Source organism: Talpa occidentalis, unplaced genomic scaffold (assembly GCF_014898055.3).
Source record: "Talpa occidentalis isolate TD23 unplaced genomic scaffold, MPIMG_talOcc4v2.1 talOcc4.11, whole genome shotgun sequence".
NCBI classification, from domain to species: Eukaryota; Metazoa; Chordata; class Mammalia; order Eulipotyphla; family Talpidae; genus Talpa; species Talpa occidentalis.
Genome location: NW_023601104.1, coordinates 84,075,736 through 84,098,722, shown reverse-complemented (window position 1 = coordinate 84,098,722; position 22,987 = coordinate 84,075,736). Strand labels below are relative to the sequence as shown.

Here is a 22,987-nt window from a genome sequence, read left to right as displayed (position 1 = left end):
GATGGGGCGTCCAGAGTTTGTCTTGAAGGACCTGTCATCCTTCTGCTGGAAACCTCCCATCTCAGAGTAAAAATCAAGCCATATTACAAATTATCATTTTCTATAATCTCTGAGTTTACTTAGTTGATTTCATTGCTGTCTGGAATTAGAAATACCCTCATTATTAATTATTGAAACAATGCAAATGTGCAAATTTTTCTTTGACAATGAAAATACTAATTTGCCCATCTGATGCCTTTATATTTTAGTATACAGTAGCACACATAGATATATCTATGCACACATATACATAGACACACAGAGAAATATATAAATAAGCACAGACATTTTCTCAATTACAAAAGAAAAACTTAAATCCTTAGGGTACAGCCCTATGTAGTATCATTTTCCTTTTGTGAAAATGATAGTCCATATAAAAGTGCCAGAAATTTCAGCATGACTTACCACTCCTTAAACCAAGACTACTTTGTCATTTTCTGCTGAGAGTGCAGGATCATACCCTCTTTGAATATGTTACTCAACTCTCGCTGCTGGACCAGCTCACTTTTGACTCTCCTCAAACCTGATGAGTTTGACACTGAGTTGCCATCGGCTCCAGCAGCATTTCTGCCTAAAAAGAATTGTCAGAAGTTTCAAGTCCAGTATGGCAAGAGCTTCTTTGACAGCTGCTTTATAATAATGGAAGGAGAATAGAAAATACTGCTAGTAACATAATTGAACAGCATATATAGGAAAGGTCCCCCTAACATTCAAAGCTCCCCAGGGCTTTGAACTGTGATAATGTGTTTTGGTCTTTCCATATCAGCTCTCCTAGGTCAGCCTTGAATGCAAATTTGTATCAATTGGTGCAGCAAACTCTTCCATCCACAACTGGCAGCTTACATAAGCACACCAAAGGCAGAATCACCAGCATGAGACGTTAAGAAAGTTAATTTGACTGAATGTAAAATTATGGTCTGTTTAAGCAGTATCTGTCAAAATGCAAAAGATACATTTTGCCAAGAAGTTCCACTTCAAAGAATTCATTCTGTAGGTATTCTGGTATAATTTCCCAAAGATGCATATAAAAATGCATTCACTGAAGCTTTTTTTTTTTTTTTGTGATGGCAAAAACTTGGAGATAAAAGTTGATCAATGGGTGAGTTTGCCACAGTGTATCAATGATAACATTCCAAACAGTCTTTTATTTTATTTTTTAAGATTTATTTTCTTTAGGCCTCCCCCCTGGTGCAGCGGGTTGAGAGCAGTGCTGTGAAACCTCTGCTGTGTGGGTTCGATCCCGGCTGGCCAGGCAAGAATCCCACATGGTGCAGCAGACCTCTCCTGTAGTGCCCGCTGCTGCTCCCCTCAGCAGTGTATTTAGGTCCTTCTGCCTGTTTTGCTCCCCGCTCTGTCTCTGGTGAAACTTCTCGCCCTTCCGCACCTCTGGCCTGTACCCCAGCTCTTGAGGTACAGGCCAGAGGTGTGGGAGGGTGAGAGAATCCACCAGAGAGAGAGCCAGGAACAGAACAGGCAGACTGACTGAAATACACTGCTGAGGGGAGCGGCCGGTGAGATAGGAGAGATCTGCTGTGCCATGTGGGTATCCCCCTGGCCAGCTGGCCAGGATGGAACCTGGGCTGCAGAGGCTGCGGACAGCTTCACAGCATGGCACTCAACCGCCTGTGCACCCAGGGAGACCCATAGCATCTAGGGTTCTTAAGAACAACCATATTGGGCGTGTAGTTCTTTAATATAATTTCAATGCAATGATAATAATGTGATACATTTAAAATTAAATCATGCAATGCAGAAAAAACAAAATGACAAGGCTTCCTTGAATTATGATGGGTTTTGTCAATAAATTCATTGTGAATTTGAAAATACCTTAACTCAAGACTTTCTGTCTGGTTGCTGGAGCTAACTGCTACTGCTCAGAATCACAAAAGAATCACACCTCAATGACCATTAAATAAATATGGCTTTCAGTTCATACTAAAGTTGAAAAATCACAATTGCATATCATTGTAAGTTAGGGAAAATAGAATATAAATGTATATAATAGGTGTGTAGGTATAATATGTATATAATATCAATGATATGAATGTAATTAACTTTTTAAAATATTTATTTTATTTATTTACACATACAAGAGCTGGGGTACAGGCCAGAGGTGCAGGGGTGAGAGGATTCACCAGAGACAGAGTGGGGAACAGAACAGGCAAACTGACTGAAATACACTGCTGAGGGGAGCAGTGGGTGAGATAACAGAGGTCTGCAGTGCCATGTGGGCAGCTCCCTGGCCGGAATCGAACACAGGCTACAGTGGTTGCATGTAGCTTCATAATGGTGAGACTTAACCCTTTGCACCACCAGGGAGGCCAAGCCATGAAATAAACTTACCAGGGAAGTGGCAAGGAGGGGCAGGGGAGGCCTGTTGTGTAACAGAAACTCACTTCTGAGTTCTCCATTCTGTTTGCCTTTCCTGGGCACACAGCGGGTTCAGTCAGCAGCTTCCTGTGTGTCAAGGCTGGACCCTTCATCATAAGGGTAGGTAAGTGGAATGCGGCTAAAAGGACACAGATGGCTTTGCTCTTAAGGAACATTTTGAATGTCCTTCTCGATCTCTCTCCAAAAATTCAGAAACATTGGCAGAACTGGAGGAAAGGGACCTCTCTGGTGCCCTTGGGGTTAAGTCTCAGCACTATCACCAGTAAACCCTGAGCTCGATCCCCAGCCAGGGAGGAAACCCACATATGGCGCAAAAGATCGCTCCTGTCTCACCCATTTGTCGTGACAAACTATTGAGGTGTTAAGGTTTATTCACTATTGAAGCCTACCTGGGACTATCCTAGGCAGAAAGGCAAATGATATGAAGCCTTCCCTGTGAGGGATCGATTCTGGCAATTGATTCACAACATGGCGTAAGTGAATGTTGTTCAACAAACTTTGCTTTACAAAAGCATCTGAAGTGATTGCCAGAATGTATTCTCCTAGATGTCCAACTATTAATTAATACTACCTTATAATGAGAGAGGGTTTTTTACTTGCTAAACATTTTTATAGATTTAAAAAAATCCGTATGGAGATAATTAACCATGTTTTCAATCACAACACCTGAAAGTATTCAGAGAAGTCAATGATAAATTTAGGCAGACAACAGAGGATTTCAACATATTATTTCAACATATTATTCATATTAATTGAATAAATGAATGAGATTAGAATACTTGTTTACAGGACTCCAGATCTGTTGTATCTAAATGTATGATGAAATAATAGTGACATCTCTAATTTTAAGTCACATATTCCTAAATGCTTTAAAAATATCCAGTTATTTGATTCTCAAGTAACTTTGCAAGGTAAAGTTGACCTCTGATTCCTGGGAAGCAACACAGATTTTATATTGGGTATTGTTAGGTATGTTTCTTTGAAAGGAAGTGTGTTAAAAATTAAACAATTTGTGCAGTTGGAGCAAAAATTGCATATTAAATAGTAATCATATAGGTGGTGCAATCACAGCTAAAATTGTGATTGCATTCTTCAAATAACAGAAGTTTGAAAATCACATATTTAAAAAGCATAAATTCGGTACCATATATTAGTCACAAATTAAAAATAGGACTGTTATTTGTACAGAAACATTTCGGAATGAGTAACTCATTTGGAGTGAAGCCAGTACTAAAAACAGCAAAAATTCATTTCACAAGTCTACTCTTAGTAGTTGTAAGCACTTTTCTAATTTTACTTATATTACATATAATTTACATACAGTGTTAGCTATTGTTTAAGCTAATTGACATTTTTGTTTTTGTTATTTTCTGCTGAAGTAGCATTGTATTGTAACATTATTTGACTAGAATTAAGTTAAAATATGTCTAAAATAAAATGAGGGCCTCCCCTGCTGGCGCAGGTGGTTGAGCCAGCGCTGTGAAGCTGTCCACAGCCTCTGCAGCATTGGTTCGATCCCGGCTGCCAGGCAAGGGTCCCACATGGTGCGGCAGACCTCTCCTGTCTTTCCCGCTGCTCCCCTCAGCAGTGTATTTCAGTCAGTCTGCCTGTTCTATTCCCCGCTCTGTCTCTGGTGAATCCTCTAACCCTCTGACACATCTGGCCTATACCCCAGTTCTTGTATAAATAAATAAATAAATCTTTAAAAATAAAATAAAATAAAAGGAATAAAAACAATATATGGATTGTTTAATTTTATCTATTTTTCACCAATAAAACCAGTTGTTTGTATTTGCCTACATACATGTGTAGCTATGAAATATTTCTTAAATAAAAATACCACTCTCAAGAAATAACATTTTAAATTAAATAGATATGATTGTTATTAAAAGCTTTATAGAGAGCTATATGTAATGGTAAAGCTACTTGAAGTGATATTGAAATATAATAATTAATATATATTATAATTCAGGATAAATGCTATTTTTCAAAAACTATTCTTTTTTGTTTTTCATATTTCTAACCACTCTAGTATATTTTCAAAAGTTAGGAATATTATGGGGGTCTTAGATTAAATGTAAAATAAATATATTTCCTTCTTTAAGTTTTATGACTGAATGAAGCTCACAGCACTATTTTTGGCCATGGTCCTATCGGGTCATACTAGTAGAAACATTTGAAAAATTGATTTCAAAATTGTAAAGTGTTAGACACCTAAGAACTAGATTTTTTTCCACTTATTTAATAATATGAAGCTATGAGATGAATATCACTAAAATACAAAATCTCAGCAGATCATCATTTTCTTTCTGTTGATATTATAATGGAGAATGCCTAAAGCCTTCCTGTTACTAATGTGTATACACAATTTTGTTGGAAACCAATGAATAGAGTGTACTAAAACCATGGTGCAGTATACCATAAGAGTTTTGGAAATTTTCTCCTGGAAAGCACAAACTTCTGTCACTCCAGAATTTTATAAAATCAAGGTCATGATATCATCAAACAGCTTATGGGATCAAAATTTCAGCTCATTAATAAACTGATTGCTCCAACTTCCAGTGCCAACTCTGACATGCTAACTTTAAGCCATTATCTTTACTGAGCCAGTCACCTATTCTTTATAGCATTTAAATATCATTTTTTTGACCAAACACAGCTTTAGTGATTTTGCTACAGACTCATTGTCATAATATTTACAAAATGCTTCTGAGCCAGATTTCTCTCATAGAATTTCAAGCTTAATTTAACTTGTCCTACAAATAGACAAAATAGAACGATATCATATCCAACAGAACATAGAAATTAGTCAAACTCATGTTTCAAGACCAGGAGTTTATGTAAGCAAATTTTTGCGGGTTCTGTGGTTCCTCCATGTGGCATTAATTGTAAGATAATGGGATGATACATGCCACCCCACTGCCTGCTCTCATGTCATTCTCACACTTACTGCTACAATTAAGTCAATGGAAGATTTTTTGTTTCTTACCTTTACTGTTCTATTCCTTGCTGCATTATTGAATGCTGTTTTCTAAGCAGTTTATATTTTCAGACCTACACACCATTTTTATTCATGTTCATGGGGGCTCATGATTTATTTATTTATCTAAAGATTTATTTTATTTGTACAAGAGCCGGGGTACAGGCCACATGCGCTGGAGGGTGAGAGGATTCACCAAAGACAGAGCGGGAAACAGAATAGGCAGAATGACCGAAATACACTGCTGAGAGGAGCAGCGGGCGAGACAGGAGAGGTCTGCTCTCCTTGTGGGTTGCTTCGAGGCGGGCGGGGATCCAACAGGCACTGCAGAGGCTGGGACAGCTTCAGAGCTGCACCCAACCACCTGCAACACCAGGGAGGTCCATCATGGGGGCCTATGTTTTAAAAGATGATATTAATTTAGACAAATTTCACTTGGGGAAATAATTACTTGTCTCATTTTTCTTAGGTCAAAAGATTTAAATTCCATTTAATTAATCTCTAGTTAATAAAGAGATAATTTTTTCTTTAGGTTCTTTGAAATGAAGAATTCATGTACATTTTATTATGCCATTTCCATATTTCCAAATTCTAAATAGGTAAATCAATGTATTTTAATGGAGAGATCAAAAACCAATACTGTTGAGGACAGATAGTGGGAAAGAATTTATAAAAGACAGGAGGGCTTGATTGAGGCATGAAAAAATGGTGGATGAATGTGCTACCTTAATTCATTAAAATTTTATTTAAAACTTTTAACTAATTCTATTAACTAACAGAGGACATTGTTTTCCAAGATGGCCTTGACAAAACTTCACTTTCTCCGAGCTTTTTACAATGAGGCTTTACCTCTCTCATAATCAAAAATGATGTCATCTGGGCCTTCCCTGGTGGCACAGCCGTTGAGCACTGAGCTGCGAAGCTGCCCACAGCCTCTGCAGTGCCGGTTCGTTCCCCGGCCACCGGTGAGAGTCCCACATGGCGCGACAGACCTCTCCTGCAATGCCCGCAGCTCCCCTCAGCAGTGTATTTCCTCAGTCTGCCTGTTCTGTTCCCCACTCTGTCTCTGGTGAATCCTCTCACCCTCCTGCGCTTCTGACTGTACCCAGTGCTTGTATAAATGAATAAATAAATAAATCTTTAAAAAAAAAATGATGTCATCTCACTTCCTCCCTTTCCCTGTGGCAGACTTTTACCACTGGAAGGAAGTTAAATTGAGACTGAGAGGCTTCTCAAACTCATTGTCTCATGATCCTCTATGCTTTAATGTAAAGCTTAATTACACAAAGTATTATACAGCAAATGCCTTGTTCCTACTTGCTCCATCAAGATTACATTCAATAACCCATCCCTTCTTCCTGGCCTCCCTTCCAATCATCATTCTGGTGATTGTGCTTCATTCATCCAGGAGAAATCTGTCCGTGAGTGCTGAGTCCTACAGTCTACCTGGAAGACTCATATTTACCAACTTGAGTATCAGCCATGTGATGAAACCTTCAGCCATCGTCCTCTGTATGTCACTCTTTCTCATGTCTATGACTGTAATAGCACCCATGATATTTATTTTAATATATTTGTTAACCTATGTGCATCCCTCCACATAAATAATAAATTTACTAAGTTGAATGACCATGGTCTTACTCATCTAGAATGCATGCAACCTAACAAAATGCTTGGCCCACAGAAACATGACAAAAATATTTTCAGGAGCAAGTAAATGAATCTCTTATTTGTGCAACTCTATGCTCTTTATTTATATTAACCCTGTGTTATTGTGTCCCAGGTATCCCTATGTTTGTTTTCCGATCTATATAATATTGCAAGTAATTCTATTTCTCCTAACAGTTTGTGAATTTCATCACTTCACATACTAGACCCAGATGAGATTAGTCTCAGTACTGCTGCAGAAATTTCCAACGGGGCTATTTTGTTTTTTTAGCTCCTTTAACACTGTGCTAATTATTTGCATCAATCCTTGCTTAACTGTGAATTATTACTCAATAAATACTTAAAAGAATGAATAAATGGTTTAGCATGCCAAATATCAAGTATTTTACTTGTAAAGTATATGGTAGCTGCTTTAGATAATAAGAGAAGATTCTCATCAAAGATTAAATAAAAATTTTAATATTATCACAGAAAATAATAAAACATCTTGACAGTTATTGTCTTTATGATATAATCTACTTAATAGAAATGTAGCAAAAATCCACCTATCTATCTATATCAGAGAATGTTATGTGATGTATTAATTTTTCTGCTTTAGATTACCTTCAATAATGCAAGTTATTCATGGCTTTTCAAACAAAATAATTAATCTACATACTGAAATCCTTGAGTACCCCCTTCAAATTCCATCCCCTTTACCACTTCTCTAGATATAACTGTTGTCAACATGCATATTTTGTTGTATCTCTGCAAGACATACACCCCCGGTTAAGTTCAATTAAAATCTTTGTGTTTATGTACCTGTCATTTTGCTCTGAGAAAAAGAAGTGAAAATTGAATTCCATTAATGGAATAAGAAGACAATCATAAAACCTGCCATTCATAATTTCAAATTGTGTTTTCAAAAGTCTGTTTCATTTCTAATTATACCTATCAGATAAAAGAATCCAGCTGTTTATGTTTTGTGAGAGCTTGCTTGGATGAAGTCCAAAAGGTGAAGTGGGTGCGTTTATAATCTTCTAACTAGCAACATATTGGAACAGCAAGTGGGACAGCAGCAACGTTAAGTGTGCTTGTTTGTTTTGCTTTTATCAAACATTAACATCGTTTGCATCGCGAGGGGACCTCTTGGGATGCAGAAGGACAGTTATGGTTTACATTCCCAAGTCTCCTTCCTCCCCACACCCTGCCCTCAGACAGCCCTTGTACCTCTTCCTGCAGCCTCCAAGGTGTTCCTTGTGAGAACAATGGGGCTGTTCATATCGAGTCACTCACCCTCCCTGCTCTGCTGGCTCCTTTACGGTTTCTATGTGAGCTCTGCTGATTACCCAGAGAGTATATACTATACCTTGTCAGATTGCTTATTAAAGAGGCTGGAACTTGATCTTTAAAGACGTGAGGAAAATACTTTAGTCTTGACTGTTCCCATGATAAATTTCCATTGGGCACACCTTACAAAAGGCTCAGGGTGAGGCAAGTAACAGGTTGCTTTTAGGCAGAGCTGGAGAGTACAACCCATTGTGATGAAGTGTTTGTAACATTTCACAGTTGGATGTAATTGTATTCTAATAGAAGTTTTCTGCCATGAAATTTTTTCAGTCAAGAGTCCTATCAAAGAGCATGGGTCACTCACTTCACCATTTAAACAGCAAATTTTGTTCTAAAGGATATCCTTAGGGATAACTAAACAACTAAAAGATAACATCGGCAAACCATGAACCCAACAAGAGACCTATGATAATTATATTAGATGGATGTTTGCAGAATGTATGGATAATATGTGAGTGCTTGTGCACACACACATAGACAAATATTTATTTATTTGGAAAATGGATCCTCTATCATTCAACAATTAGCAGAGGGAAGATAAACACTATTTAGATTGACTTTTCATTATTTACAAAAGTATATGACTTGATCACATATAAGAAAATGAATATATGTTAGCTATGTGTAAGATGCATCACTTATACTATGTCAGCATAAGCATATATTTGCATATCTTCATCATTTTAGATGGAGCAGAGGTTCAGAGTAGTGGTAGAATTGCCAGGAACTTGGGAATGTTATTTCAGATTTTGACATCAGTTGACTGTGGTCTTGAGCATTTTCATTAACTTTCCTAAATCTCTTTATGATTCCTCAACTGTAAAATGGGATCCAAATGTTGGCTAGAGGTTGGCAAGTTATGCATGAACCACCAAATATGGCTTCTATAAAAATTGAGATTTTCACCCATAAAAAACCCTAAGTGCCACACTTAATAAAAATTTTATTTACTATTCCATTTCTCCCAAGCAAATAAAAAGATGTCAGATAAACAACCATCAAATATCATTCTCAACAAGTCTCTTTCCAACAATTTTTAAGTTGTAGTTTTTAAATGTTTTTGGGAAATTATTTCACTTTGCACATTCAAGCATTTTATTTTGCAGCTAGAAAAACTAAAATTCCATTAGTTCCAATGTGGTTAGTATGCAGACTGAGAGGTACCCCATAACCCCAAAACTTGCACATCCTAAATGGGTTTTGTTATAAACCACCTAAAGACAAAACATTCTCTTAGAGCAAAAGAGCTTTAACAATATTAGTGTGTACAGAGCAAAGAAAAGATAACAGTTTTTGAATAAACCACCCAAAGTTACCCATCCCCTTGTGGATAATTGCCCAGCCAAACAAAGTTGGCCCAAAGCCGGGCCATGGAGACCAAATTGCTTGGCATTAGTCTATATTAAAATTAGTAATAGGTAATTTTCTTCCAAGATTGAGCATACTCTGAACCTGACAGATTCAAGAAGAGGACCAATACAAGATAAATGATATTAATTTCCATTGAAAAATATTTTTGAAAATAAATGGAACACTAAGCGAAAAAAAATCTCAGAAATTATGGAGAGGGAATAAAAAGCAGATTAACTTCAAATATATATCCATTAGACCACAGACTTCTCAGTAACAATAATATAATCCAAAAAAGAATCAGATAATATCTTCAAAGTGCTCAGTATACACATAGATAGGTATGTGCACAAGGTTAGTTCAGCATATACATAGATTTTCCTGTTCCAACAGGTCAGAGGGCCTAGAAACAAAGAACACTCCAGAAACAATGAGAACATCTGGCATCCAGGTCTTGGTTTCTAATTTCATTGTACAAAATAGGGAGCAGAGGTCTTTGAAAAAAAAAAAACCAGCTGATTCTAAGATTGGGACAGGAAACAATCTGCAAGATGATCCTGGAGCATCTTGTACTGACAAATTTCTGTTAAGGGAAAAAACACCTACAAAAGATAATGGATCAATGTCAGTGGGACACAGTATCCAATGAAAAGTGTTTCGATGGTCAGAGTTGGAACGATTCTGAGCAATAAAATAAACTATTGGATTTACAACTCAAAGCATAAAATTTGATATCCACAAGCCTTTACTAACATAAATAAATGATGAATGAATTAATGAATGAATGGGGGAAAATAGAAATATGATGTATAGAAGGTGTCCAAATAGTTTATGTAGACATTCCACTTACAGAGGCAGAAATAACTTCCCGTTCTTGAAAAATGGATCCCATATAGTGACATTCAAAAGGTTCAGTAGAGAAAGAGGGCAGTAACTCCCCAAAAGAGTTGCCAAATATTTATCTCATTTACATATCAGCAGTTGACAGTAGCCATCAGAAATTATCTTAATAGTATGTCTCTTTGATATGTGATCAACATGACAGCATCTCTGTGGTCTTCCAAAACTTGCAATCCAAGTCTAATCATGTGGAAAACAAAAAGAGAAGTCCCATTGAGAGACATTATACAAAATAATAAGCCAGTACTTCTCAAAATTGTCAAGGTCACCAGAGATAGGGAAAGCCTCTGAAACTGACATTGTCAAAAGAGAAGTCTAAGGAGACATTTAATTTGAGACCCTGATTACATTCCTGGAACAGAAAAAAGATGTAGGTAAAAGCTAATGAATTTTGAGTAAAGTATAGATTTGAACTATTAATAATAGATACTTATTTTTATAACAAATGCAAATATTTGCATACTAAAATGAAAAGCATCCTAAAATTAGATTATTATCTATAAATATATGCAATATTAACCAAAAACAGGTTTGTTTTAAACTTGAATATATTTAACATAGCCAAAACATGCGTAATATTAACAAAATTGAAATGAAATTTTGCTAATCCACCACCAAAGTGGAAAACTTTCAAAGAATGACACAGAAAAATGAGAACAATATAAATTTTCTTTTTCTTTTTTTTTTGAAGATTTATTTATTTTCATTCAAGAGCTGGGGTACCGGCCAGATGCGTAGGAGGGTAAGAGAATTCACCAGAGACAGAGCTAGGAACAGAACAGGCAGACTGACCAAAATACGCTGCTGAGGGGAGCAGTGGCTGAGATAGAAGAGGTCTGCTGCTCCATGTGAGTTACCTTCCTGGCTGGGGATCGAATTTGTGCTGCACCGGCTGTGGATAGCTTCATTGTGCTGAAACTTAACAACTTGCACAACCAGGGAAGCCCACAATATAAATTTTCAAGAAAATTAAAATTCCAAAGAAACTATCAAAAAATGTTAAGGGTAAGGATAGAAATTAATGAATAAAACAAAAGAATTAATAAGTAAAATTATTGAAGCTGGTTCTTTGATAATCTAATGTAATAGGCAAGCTAATTACAAGACTGTTGAAGACAAAATATTGAAAGTACCAATAGAAATTATAAATTTTAAAGTATACAATTGTAGATAAAATATAGATTAAGAATATCATGAACAACTTTATGTACAGGAAGTAAAAAAAATAAATGAAATGGATAGTATATCAAAAAAATGTAACTGACCAAAACGAAGATAAAATAATCAAAACTAAGAAAAAAACTACTGCTAATGGACTGAGTCAACAATTATTAGTATACTCCCCAAAAAGAGGGTGGGGGGAAACACACAACTACATGTAGACCTCACCGAGATAAATTCTTCTTCGTAATCCAATGTTTAGGAAAAGCTTCCTGAAAGTATAAAAAAATGGTTGCCTTTGTTTTGTGTATGCAAATCGTATGTTATTGATAGTAAACCCAGAATAAGATACTGCATTAACAAAATGAGGCCACTATTAGCAAACTGAATCTACAATGTGATGCAAAATATAATACATCATAACTATGTTGAGTAGGTTACTTAAAAGTGGTTTCACTTTGAAACATACATTTATGAAAACAACTCTGCATACATAGAAAGATGGACATGGAAAGTAAAGCCTTTAACTAAATAAATACTGTGCCAAAAAGTCCTAAAATAAATGGATAGATGTTAGCATAACATTCCCTCTTCAATGCATATATTTGTTATAAATATTTACTTTATATCTCTATCTAGGTTTTGTTGTGCAGTCAATGCTTCCAGCAGAGCCAGTGAGACAACCAAAACAAAAGGAAAAGATACAGATTTTTAATCAACAGCGTTAATAATCAATAATGATATGATGTCCTAAAAAAAATCTGAGAGGACCTATAAATTTTTTTTCTTGAAATGCCATAAGTAAAATACATAGGTCTATAGATTTCAAAAACAAAAAATTTTGAATCTTAGAAAGGTAAAAATGGTGTCTTACCATATATGATATAATATTTTCAGTAGATTGGAAACAGCCTCTCATAATCAAATACATTAATGCTTTTCAATGAAACTTATGAATATTCACATTAATTAAGGCAAGGACTGTAAATGGCTTCACATCTGCTCAGATCAGATTTGGCCTTGGGATAAGATCAGATGCCAAATTTACTTAAAAAAATAATCTCAGTTATTAGAGCTTTTTGAATTTCAGAATTATGAATAAGGGGTTGTAAATCTGTTACAGAAAGAGAGATCATCATAATTTCTATATAAAAGTTAATTATAGAAAAGCAACTAATTTCTTCTATAATAGCTACAAAATAAGAAATATAATTTTGAAATTGTGTATAAAAATACTGTAAAAAGAATTAGGGATAAAACCAGAAAAAATAGCAACATAACTTACAAATAAAAATTGTGAAATTTTAATGATGTAAGGTAAGATTCAAGTAAATGTAGGCATTTATTCATATATGGAAAGACTTAATATTGCAAATATTTCCTTTTTTCTAAATGCAATTGAATTCAAAAAATATCATTGTGAATACTTAGGAATTTTTAAGATGAAATTTGACAAGTAGGTTGTTGTTCTTATATAAAAGATCAAAAGGCCTTGAATAGGTAAATATATTTTGAAGTAGGAAAAGTGGGAAATTTGCCAAAGTGAATAGCAAAAAATAAAAAAATAAAAAAAGTTGAGTAGTTAAAAGATAAAGTGATCCCTAGTTCAGAGTAGAGAGCCCAGAAGCCAATCTCACACATGAGATAAATCTGACCTTATGAGCTATTGAAATAATAGTATGTGCAAAATTACTTCCCAATTCAAAAAAAAATAGAAATTTAACCTCACAATATCCACACATTTAATAGTGAAAAGTTTCCATATTAAAATATGTAAAACACTAAGAAAAATATAAATTATTTAATTTCAGTGTGGTAAGAAAAGATTCTATTAATCTGATATAAAATAAAACATAATTAAAAAGAGAAATCAGGCCTCCCTGGTGGCATGAGGGGTTAAGGACCACACTATGAAGCAATCCACAGCCTCTGCAGCACGAGTTCGATCCCTGGCCGGCCAGGGAGCCACCCACATGGCAAAGCAGACCTCCCCTGTCTCACCCACTGTTCCCCTCAGCAGTGTATTTCAGTCAATCTGCCTGTTCTGTTCCCCACTCTGTCTCTGGTGAATCCTCTCACCACCACCACTCCCACCCCTGGCCACATCTCTGGCCTGTACCCTAGCTCTTGTATGCATAAATAAATAAAACTTTAAGAAAAAAGATAAATCGACCTGTGTTAACATTAATATTTCTCTAAATGTAATATACTGTGAGCAAAATTAAATAAAATTGCAAATTGAGAGAATTTACTCTGTATGTGACTCATAAAAGATTAACATTTATAAACAGATGAATCCTTACAAATAAATCAGTAAGAACAAAAGAAATCCTTTGATGGCCTCCCCTGGTGGCGCAGCAGTTAAGTGCTGGGCTGTGAAGCAGCCCGTAGCCTCTGCAGCGGTGGTTCGATCCCCAGCTGCTCCCCGGCCACCAGAGGAGGGTCCCACATGGCACGGAGACCTCTCCTGCTGTGCCTGTTGCTCCCCTCAGCAGTGTACTTAGGTCCTTCTGCCTGTTCTGCTTCCCACTCTGGCTCTGGTGAATTCTCTCACCCTCCCGCGCTTCTGACTGTACCCAGTGCTTGTATAAATAAATAAATAAATCTTTAAAAAAAAAAGAAATCCTTTCAAAATATAAGAGAATAATATAAAGGAATGATTCAAAGAAAAGAAACACAAAGGCCAATAAACAATTGAGAAATAACTATCTTACTGGTATTGGCAAAGGGCAAGTTCAACAACAAGCTATATTTTCATATCCAATAGAATGGCAAACGCTGAAAAATCTGAAAATATTAATTCAGTAAGCATGAAGAAGCAGTAATTTACACACACTCTAAGGAAATGGGCCAAACATTTCATTAGCCATAACATCTAATAAAATTAAAGAGATGAATAACAGGTAAACTATCAGTTCTACCTCTTGCATACACCTTAGAGACACTCTTGAACACATGCTCACACACACACACACACACACACACACACAAGTTTAAAATGCAATTATAGCATTATTGGTAATAATGGGTAAATTATAAACATCTTTAATGTCAAGCAATAGGAGAGGGAATTGATACATTTTGTTATAACTGTGCAATAGAGTATAATGCAGAAATTCAAAAGAAAACACCAGAAACTTCATTTAACAATAAAGCTTAAAATGAAAAACATATTGTGGAACAAAAACCAAATTTTTTTAAATATTTATTTTTTTTGCACATACAAGAACTGGGGTGTAGGCCAGAGGTATGGGGTGTGAGAGGATTCACGAGAGATAGAGCAGGGAGCAGAACAGGCAGATCTACTGAAATACACTACTGAGGGGAGCAGTGGCTAAGACAGGGGAGGTCTGCTGCACCATGTGGGTTAGCTCCCTGGCTGGGGATCGAACTTAGGCCATTGAGGTGGTAGCTCTGAGTCTTAACTCCTAGGCCACCAGGGAGGCCCCAGTCCTATCCTTTTAAGTTGGAGAGTGTGTGAGCCATCCTCCTCGTGGGTATTGAACTCTACACAGAACCAGGACCACTGCTGTCCAGGAATCCCTAGGGGAAATAATCCAGATGGATTCATGGGCATGTGCCTTTGAGGACATACTTAGTACCCTATTTGTCCAAGTTTGGATACAGATTGATATTTCCAGAGGAATTCTGCAGTTAGTCTAGTAATTAAAGCCATTATTAAAAGAAACTAAAAACAGGCATTTTTGAAAAATGTTGAGTGCTGTTATCAACACTATCAGGGTTTTTTTTTTTTTTCTCTAATAGAAATAGTAATATTATTATTTTTTATTCCCATTTGAAGAACAGCCAGATGAAGGGACAGTAATTCAAAATTCTCTCTTGAATGTTGAAATGTTAACATTTGATTAGTTAAGACAGAAGTTAGTTCCTAATTGTCTGTCTTCTCAAAATTTTTACTTTGAAAGTAATTAATGGTTATTATATAATAATAATTAATCCCACAGCACACATACCCTTCCTATTCAACTCATTAAAATTAAAAACACTTAATTTGGTAACCAACTAAAAAAACACTCAGCTAACAAGATGTAACATCATTTACTGTCTTCACATTCATTATATATGGCAGAATACCAAGTAGTTAAACTATTACAGGAACATCTGGTAATCTTTTAATCAATCTACCCTCAGCTTTACTTATATAAATCTCAATTATATATATATCTAAACATGTTGCTTAGATCTCATTAATTTAATTTACCTTTGATGATTAGTAATTAAATATTGATTATAGTTTATATTCTAACATAAAAATGGACTAATATGAGTACATTATAATCTATCACCTTATATCCCAAATGCACCTTTGTAAAAATTTAATTAAATTTTTTTCTGTCTAAATATTTTAGGAAATTTATAATACGTAAGTAAATATGGAAAGCAGATTAATAAAATAATGTGAGGCAATGAAAGTCAAAATGATTTTTCATATAAATTATGTGTTTCCTACTATTGCTACTTCTTCATACATCACAAAATATGAATACTACTTATTTACTTCATCACAAACTTATGAAGAACAAATTATTCTCAATTTACTGATAAAAAAGTGAAGCTATGAGAGGTTAAGGCACTTGCACCAGGTATTAAGTAGCTCAGTGAGGACTGAAAGTTTTGCTATTTTATGCAAAATCCTATTAACTGCACCAAAGCTTATTAACTGCATCATCTCTTCTTTATATTGTTATAGTAAGCATACAAATTAATTAATCTTATTAATAGGAATTTTAGGAAATTAAATCTGTTTCCTGGTTCAAATCAAATAATATACTGTTAAAATGTTCTCAATTAAAGATGTTGAAGCAGGAGAGAAGACAAGGCAGGAAGGAAGACAAGGAGGTTATTGAGGTGGTGAGATAAGAGAAGGCAGGAGGAGAGGGAAGAAAAGGATGAAATGAATTAAAAAGAGGAAGATAAGAGGATGGTGGGGAAGGGAGAGAAGACAAGAAGGGGAGAAGAGCAAGAATAAAAGCAAAAACAAGGGCCTTCCTGGTGGCGCAAGGAGTTAAGACCCAACCTATGAGGCTATCTGCAGCCACTGCATCAAGAGTTCAAGCCCCAGCCAGGGAGCTACCCTCATGGTACAGCAGACCTCTCCTGTCTCACCTGCCACTCCCCTCAGCAGTGTATTTCAGTCAGTCTGCCTGTTCTGCTCCCCACTCTGTCTCTGGTGAATCCTCTCACCCCCCGCCACACCTCTGGCCTGTACCCCAGTTCTTGTATGCATAAATAAATCTTTAAAAAAAAAAGCAAAAACAAGAAATAAGTTCTTCCACCATATCACCCACAACCCTATCTCATTTTCATATCCAGATTAACCAATTTTTCTCTCCTGCTTGAAAAATGTGTCCTACATCTACGGAGCTATGATCTATACCTCTTGATCATATACGGTGTTGTCAAGTGAAGCTACCAAACTGCTTAATAGCTAATGTTTGTTCATATCATATCATTGGTGTATTATTTATTTATTGACACCAGTTGTTTTTATGCTGCCCTGATTAGACATGATGGGAACATGAAGGGTTTTTTTTGTTTGTTTGTTTAAAGATTTATTTATTTATTTATACAAGAACTGGGTACAGGCCAGAGGTGCAGGGAGTGAGAGGATTCACCAGAGACAGAGTGGGGAACAGAACAGGCAGACTGACGGAATACATTGCTGAGGGGAGCAGTGGGCACGACAGGAGAGGTCTGCCGTACCATGTGGGACCCTTGCTGGCTGACCGGATGGAACACGCGCTGCAGAGGCTGTGGATAGCTTCACAGCACTGCACTCAACCGCCTGCACCTGTTGTTTTTTTCTTTTTTTCCCCCAAAGATTTATTTATTTATGCATACAAGAACTAGGGTACAGGCCCAAGGTGTGTGGGGGGCTGAGAGGATTCACCAGAGACAGAGTGGGGAGCAGAACAAGCAGATCTACTGAAATACACTGCTGAGGGGAACAGCAGGTGAGAGAGGTCTGCTGTGCCATGGGGGCAGCTCCCTGGCCAGGGACAAACTCGTGCTTCAGAGGCTGCAGATAGCTTCATAGTGCTGTGCTTAACCCCTTGCGCCACCAGGGAGGCCCAAGAACATGAAGTTTTAAAGCTTGCATCTTAATGCAAAATTCCCTGGGGCTTGCAATATACTGATAAGAAAGTGGAAGTAACTAATTTTGTAAACTCTGAAGGTATATGTATATGTTAAGATCACAAAATTCCCATTCACTTATTTTCTTTGCTCATTATAAGATAATGGTGAGTAAAATTGAATTAACTTGACAGAACAACACTTATCAATAACAAATATGTAATTTCTTATCACTTATCACATATTAACATGCTTTGAGAATATCATTTTATTTGATTCCACGTTTTTCTTTGTAAGAACATTACAATCTCTCATAATATATTATCTGACAAAAATAGTTCAAGGATCTTCAATGACTAATCTGTGAATTCATGAGGGCAGTGATAAACTTTTGTTTCAAGTTCCTTGAGACTAAGTGACTGGAGGTCATACAAGAAGACAACTAAAAAAATTAGTAAGCAACATTAATCCTGTGTTGTCTCCAATATATTAATTTATCCTAATTGAATTCTAAAGTTAAATGTTACCAATAGGCAGAAATTTTTTTTAAACAATTGATAACCACCTTCTGAGGTAGAAACAAACCAATCACTCAGAGGAGAGAGGATTTAAATTATTTCCATGAACCCAAACCAGGTTTAGCCTATGATCTTAGGATAAGGACTTTGAAGTGAAACCTGGCAATTTGGTATATTAACAATTTAGAAAAGAATCTCATCCCTTACTGATACAATGCCAATCTGTCATGTTACAAGATTTCTTTCTTATTCTGTCAGATCATTCAGCCTGTTTTCTCTCAATCTTCCAGACTTTGGTGGCAGGGCTTAGAGAAAGACTGGTTTGTTTGTTTGTTTGTTTTCCTGTAAGAAATAGTAGTAGGGTAGTGCAGGGGTTAAAGTCTCAGCGCTATCAGCTATCACTAGCCACTGCACATGAGTTCAATCTCCAGCCAGGGAGCTATTTATTATGTATGTATTTATGCATATAAGAACTGGGGGATAAGTCAGAGGTGTTGGGGGTGAGAGGATTCACCAGGGACAGAGTAGGGAACAGAACAGGCAGACTAACTGAAATACACTGCTGAGGGGAGCAGCGGGTGAGACAGGAGAGTTCTGCTGTGCCATGTGGGTCAGCTCCCTGGCCAGGGATGGAACATTTATGCCTCAGTAGCTGACAATAGCTCGATAGCACTGAGACTTTAACCCCTGTGCCACCAGGGAGACTCTCTACTATTATTTCTTATGAGACATAAATATCCATTCCACCCAGACTTTTGATATTATTGGAGGGAGGGAGGAAGGAGGGAGAGTGAGAGAGAGATTGTAGGTGTGCATGCAGACATTTTTGTACTCCTGCTGCATTGTGAGTTCCTTGAATGCAACAATGATGCTGTATGACTATTTTCCAGGTTCTCCAGGGAGAGAGGAAAAAAAAAAAGAAATAGCAAATGTCACAAGCAATTCTGTGTTCTGACAAGTCTAAAATATGCAGAGCAACTCTGCTGATGAGACACCTTGGGTCGAGTTGATGGTGAAGCCTAAGTCCAGAAGCAGAATTGCCTGATTCTCTGTTTCTTAGAGACCTCACTCTTTTTCTCCTTGAGCTCTCAGTGAGTTCTCTCCCAGCCACCCACTTTATGATAAGGATAATCTACTCTACTTAAAGTAGTAACTTAAATGTTAACATCATCTGACAAATGCCTTCCTAGAGCCATCGAGAGCTGTGCTTGACCATGTATCTGTATACCTGACCTAGTCACATTGAGACTTGACATTAACCATCATGCATGTTATACGTTTCCATCATCCACTGGATTCCAGCTGCAGTATAGATTTCAAAAAGTTGGAAGATTTTTCATGTTTTATATATTAGCTTTTATTTGCCTGTTTGGAAGCTTTCACTAATTATTACTTGGTGGAAATGACTCAGCTTGATTTCTACATTCTAAGTCTAATTCCTGGATTTAATTTTTTTAAACAATAATAAAGTTAAAGGAACATGTACTTCTTGTTTATCAGTTAAATGTGAATCAATGTAATGAAGAAATCATTGGAGATGTAACACCCCATCAATAGTTTAGTAAGATTCATTTCTAGATCAAAACATTGTTCCTACTAATAAATTAATTATAGATGTTATTAATGGCTCTGCTACACAACGTGATCTGATCATCTGGAAGTGGAGCTGGCATGGGTCCTCTGTCACTGTAATAGTACATCCTAGTGACAAAACTGCATTAGACAACTCTGCCTAGGTGTCTACTATTATTGTTTCAGGAAAGTCTGTAAATACACAATAAATGGGTATGCACAAAGCTGATATATTTAAGAGTTTACAGATTTCTGACACACATAATAAAGACATGGTTTTACAGGTCACTAAAAGTGCTTAATTATGTTATTGACCAAAAAAGAAGAAAGGTCCTAACACTATCTCAAGTATTCTGAGTAGGTCCTGGCCAAGAAGCATTGTGTCAGCTATCAAGATGTAGCTGGTTTGCACAGTTGTTTATTATTATTATTATTATTATTATTATTATTATTATTTACTAGCAGTCGATAAAGAATACCATTATTTAAAATACATCTTTTTTTTTTCTGATTAGCAAGTATTATGATTTCTGCTGGCAAGTCCCTTAACCAGCGGCAGCGTCTTTTGCAGGTGGGGGGTGCAAACAGGCAGTTGAGATCCTGGTGGAGAATCTGCGGGGGCGCCGTTATTCACACTGTGTGCACCATGAATGCCTGCACGGATGTGTTAATTATATTTGTTTTTTATATTAATGTACAGGACAAGAAAACAACAGGAAACAGTTGTCAACACCCTGTTGATTTTTCTAACCCTCCAGGTAGAAACACACACGGCCATATAGAGAGAGAAAAAAGAACTGCGTGTTATCAAAATGGATATTAACTGTTCTGAGGAAATGGAGAAAGACTTACATGCTCATTTGCAGAGGAAGAAGTTAATCAGGGGTAAAGTTAATCCTGTTTTATGGACCTGTGGCCAGTGAAGGGATTAAAGGTGTGTAAACATCCTCTAAACATTTCCGTTAAACATCAGTTAGCACAATAGACTTCTCCAGTATTCTAGGAACTCAGGGAAACAGGACGGAAGACAGGAAGGAAGTGATGTTCTCTTTTATAAAAAATGTGATCTATTCACTTTCCTCATTGATGCTATCTGTTGATTAGACCTTATGCTATCAGGCTGTTCTTTTATCTGATAATGACTTTCCTGCCAGCCTTAGATATCAATCACATGTCCACAGCACTGTTGCACTCTGTTCAACTTTGTTTCCATAAGATGATATTATACCTGTCCTATGTAGGGAGGGGATAAGAGAAAATAATTCAAGATAAATTAGAATGAGTTAAAATGAATTGATTGGCACCTAATTAAAAATTCCCTGCCAACCATGTGAAAGTGTGTCATATTTCAGATTAGATATAGTTTTAGTTCAAAGCACTTAACTGTGGATGCAAAATATTAGAATTTCAAAAAACAAAGCTGGAGTTGGACAACCTGCAAAAAATTGAATCAGGTTTACTTAACCACCATGGGAAGCATAAAAAGCTAGAGTAACATGGAGTGAGCAGTTACCATGGCATGGAATAGAATTAAATAGTCAGTGTCCAGAAAAACCCAAGCATCAAAGTTCAAAAGTCAGAGGAAGGTGTAAAGGAAAGTCTATTGCAAGCAAACAGCATGATGAAGACACGCGTCATTTGTGTAACATTCCACAAAAATTAGCTGTAGTTACTCTATGCCTGTCAGTGAACTAGGTGCTTGAGATAAAATTAAAATACACCTCTTGTCATCCAAGAATCCACAATCTAATTGGGGCAAGGCAACTAATAGCCATGCACATGGTGGCACTATGAATGGGAGCTAAGTGGATACTTTCTGTTCCTCATCATCTTACTCTCTCAGGTACCTTCAAAGAAATCACACCCTTCTGCTTAAATGTTCTTTGCACTTGAGCTCTGTGAGGTGTCAATCTATTATTTCTTCTGGACACTTCAATACATTCACTTGCATCTGTCCCTTTCTTCTTCCTTATCTTTAGATTTTGTATTTACTCATAGCTCAGTTCTGTATCCCTTTCCCTTTTCTATGTGTCTCCCTAGAATAATGTATCCATTGATGGTTTTAAATAATATCTAAATTTAATGACCCCATAATTTCTATCTCCAATACTGACTTGTCCACCAAGGTCAACCTCTATCATCAAATGCTTCCTTGATCTGTTTGCTTTTATTTATCAGTGCCATGGTGAGTTCTACACATTGGTACTGAAATTAGGATTATGTCCCTGAAACTTCTTTTCTGGATTGTCTTATCTTTATAATGCCACTTCTCTCTATAACAGAGCTGGCACTTCTGTCTCTACAGGAGCTGGGTCCAGAAAGTTGGGGTTGGAGACTGAGTCCCATTACAGCATCATTTCCATTTGTAATCCATCAACAATGACCACTGCTTTGGTTCTTGACACCAAGCTATCTCCATCTGTTGTCATCAGTCACCACATTCACAGCCTGAGTTTTGCCTCCCAACTGTGGCCACTTGATGCGCTTTCTAACTGACTTCTTATTTACAAATTTATGCCCCTGGTTAATTAATCATCAAGTTATCTTTTAGACTGTAAATTACATCAAGTTACACTGTTACTTCCTTGCTTAAAGTTGCTAGCAGCTTACAATAATCCACAAAATAAACTTTTATATTATACCATCTAAATATTCATCTATGTTTACTATGAACTGAAATGTATTCACTCAAAATTTCTGTGTTGAAGTCCTAACCCCACTCTGATGGGTTTCAGAAATGGAACCTTTGGAGGGTAATTGGGTTTGGATATGATTGTGAAAGTAGGATTATGCATGGGGAGATTAGTTCCCACACAATAGAGTTATCTGACTGCTTGAGTTTTCTCTCTCTCTCTCTCTCTCCCCAAACTGCCTCCCAAATCGTGAGCACTCAGCAAGCAGGGTACCACCTACCATCTAGGAAAAGTGCCCTGATTAGAAAAAAAAAATCAGTTATCATCTTGATCCCAAAGCTCCAAAACCA

General features: G+C 36.5%; 1 long non-coding RNA gene across 1 annotated transcript in view; it reads right to left on the bottom strand.

Moving 5' to 3' along the window:
* LOC119238314 (uncharacterized) overlaps window positions 1–20,966 on the bottom strand; it is a 29,569-nt gene extending 8,603 nt beyond the window's left edge. Inside the window, exons 1-2 of the long non-coding RNA XR_005123538.2 lie at window positions 20,857–20,966; window positions 445–610 (exon numbers count right to left, since the gene is read on the bottom strand). This is a non-coding gene — a long non-coding RNA (uncharacterized LOC119238314). The remainder of the gene's footprint in view (window positions 1–444; window positions 611–20,856) is intronic.
* Window positions 20,967–22,987: the final 2,021 nt, after the last annotated feature.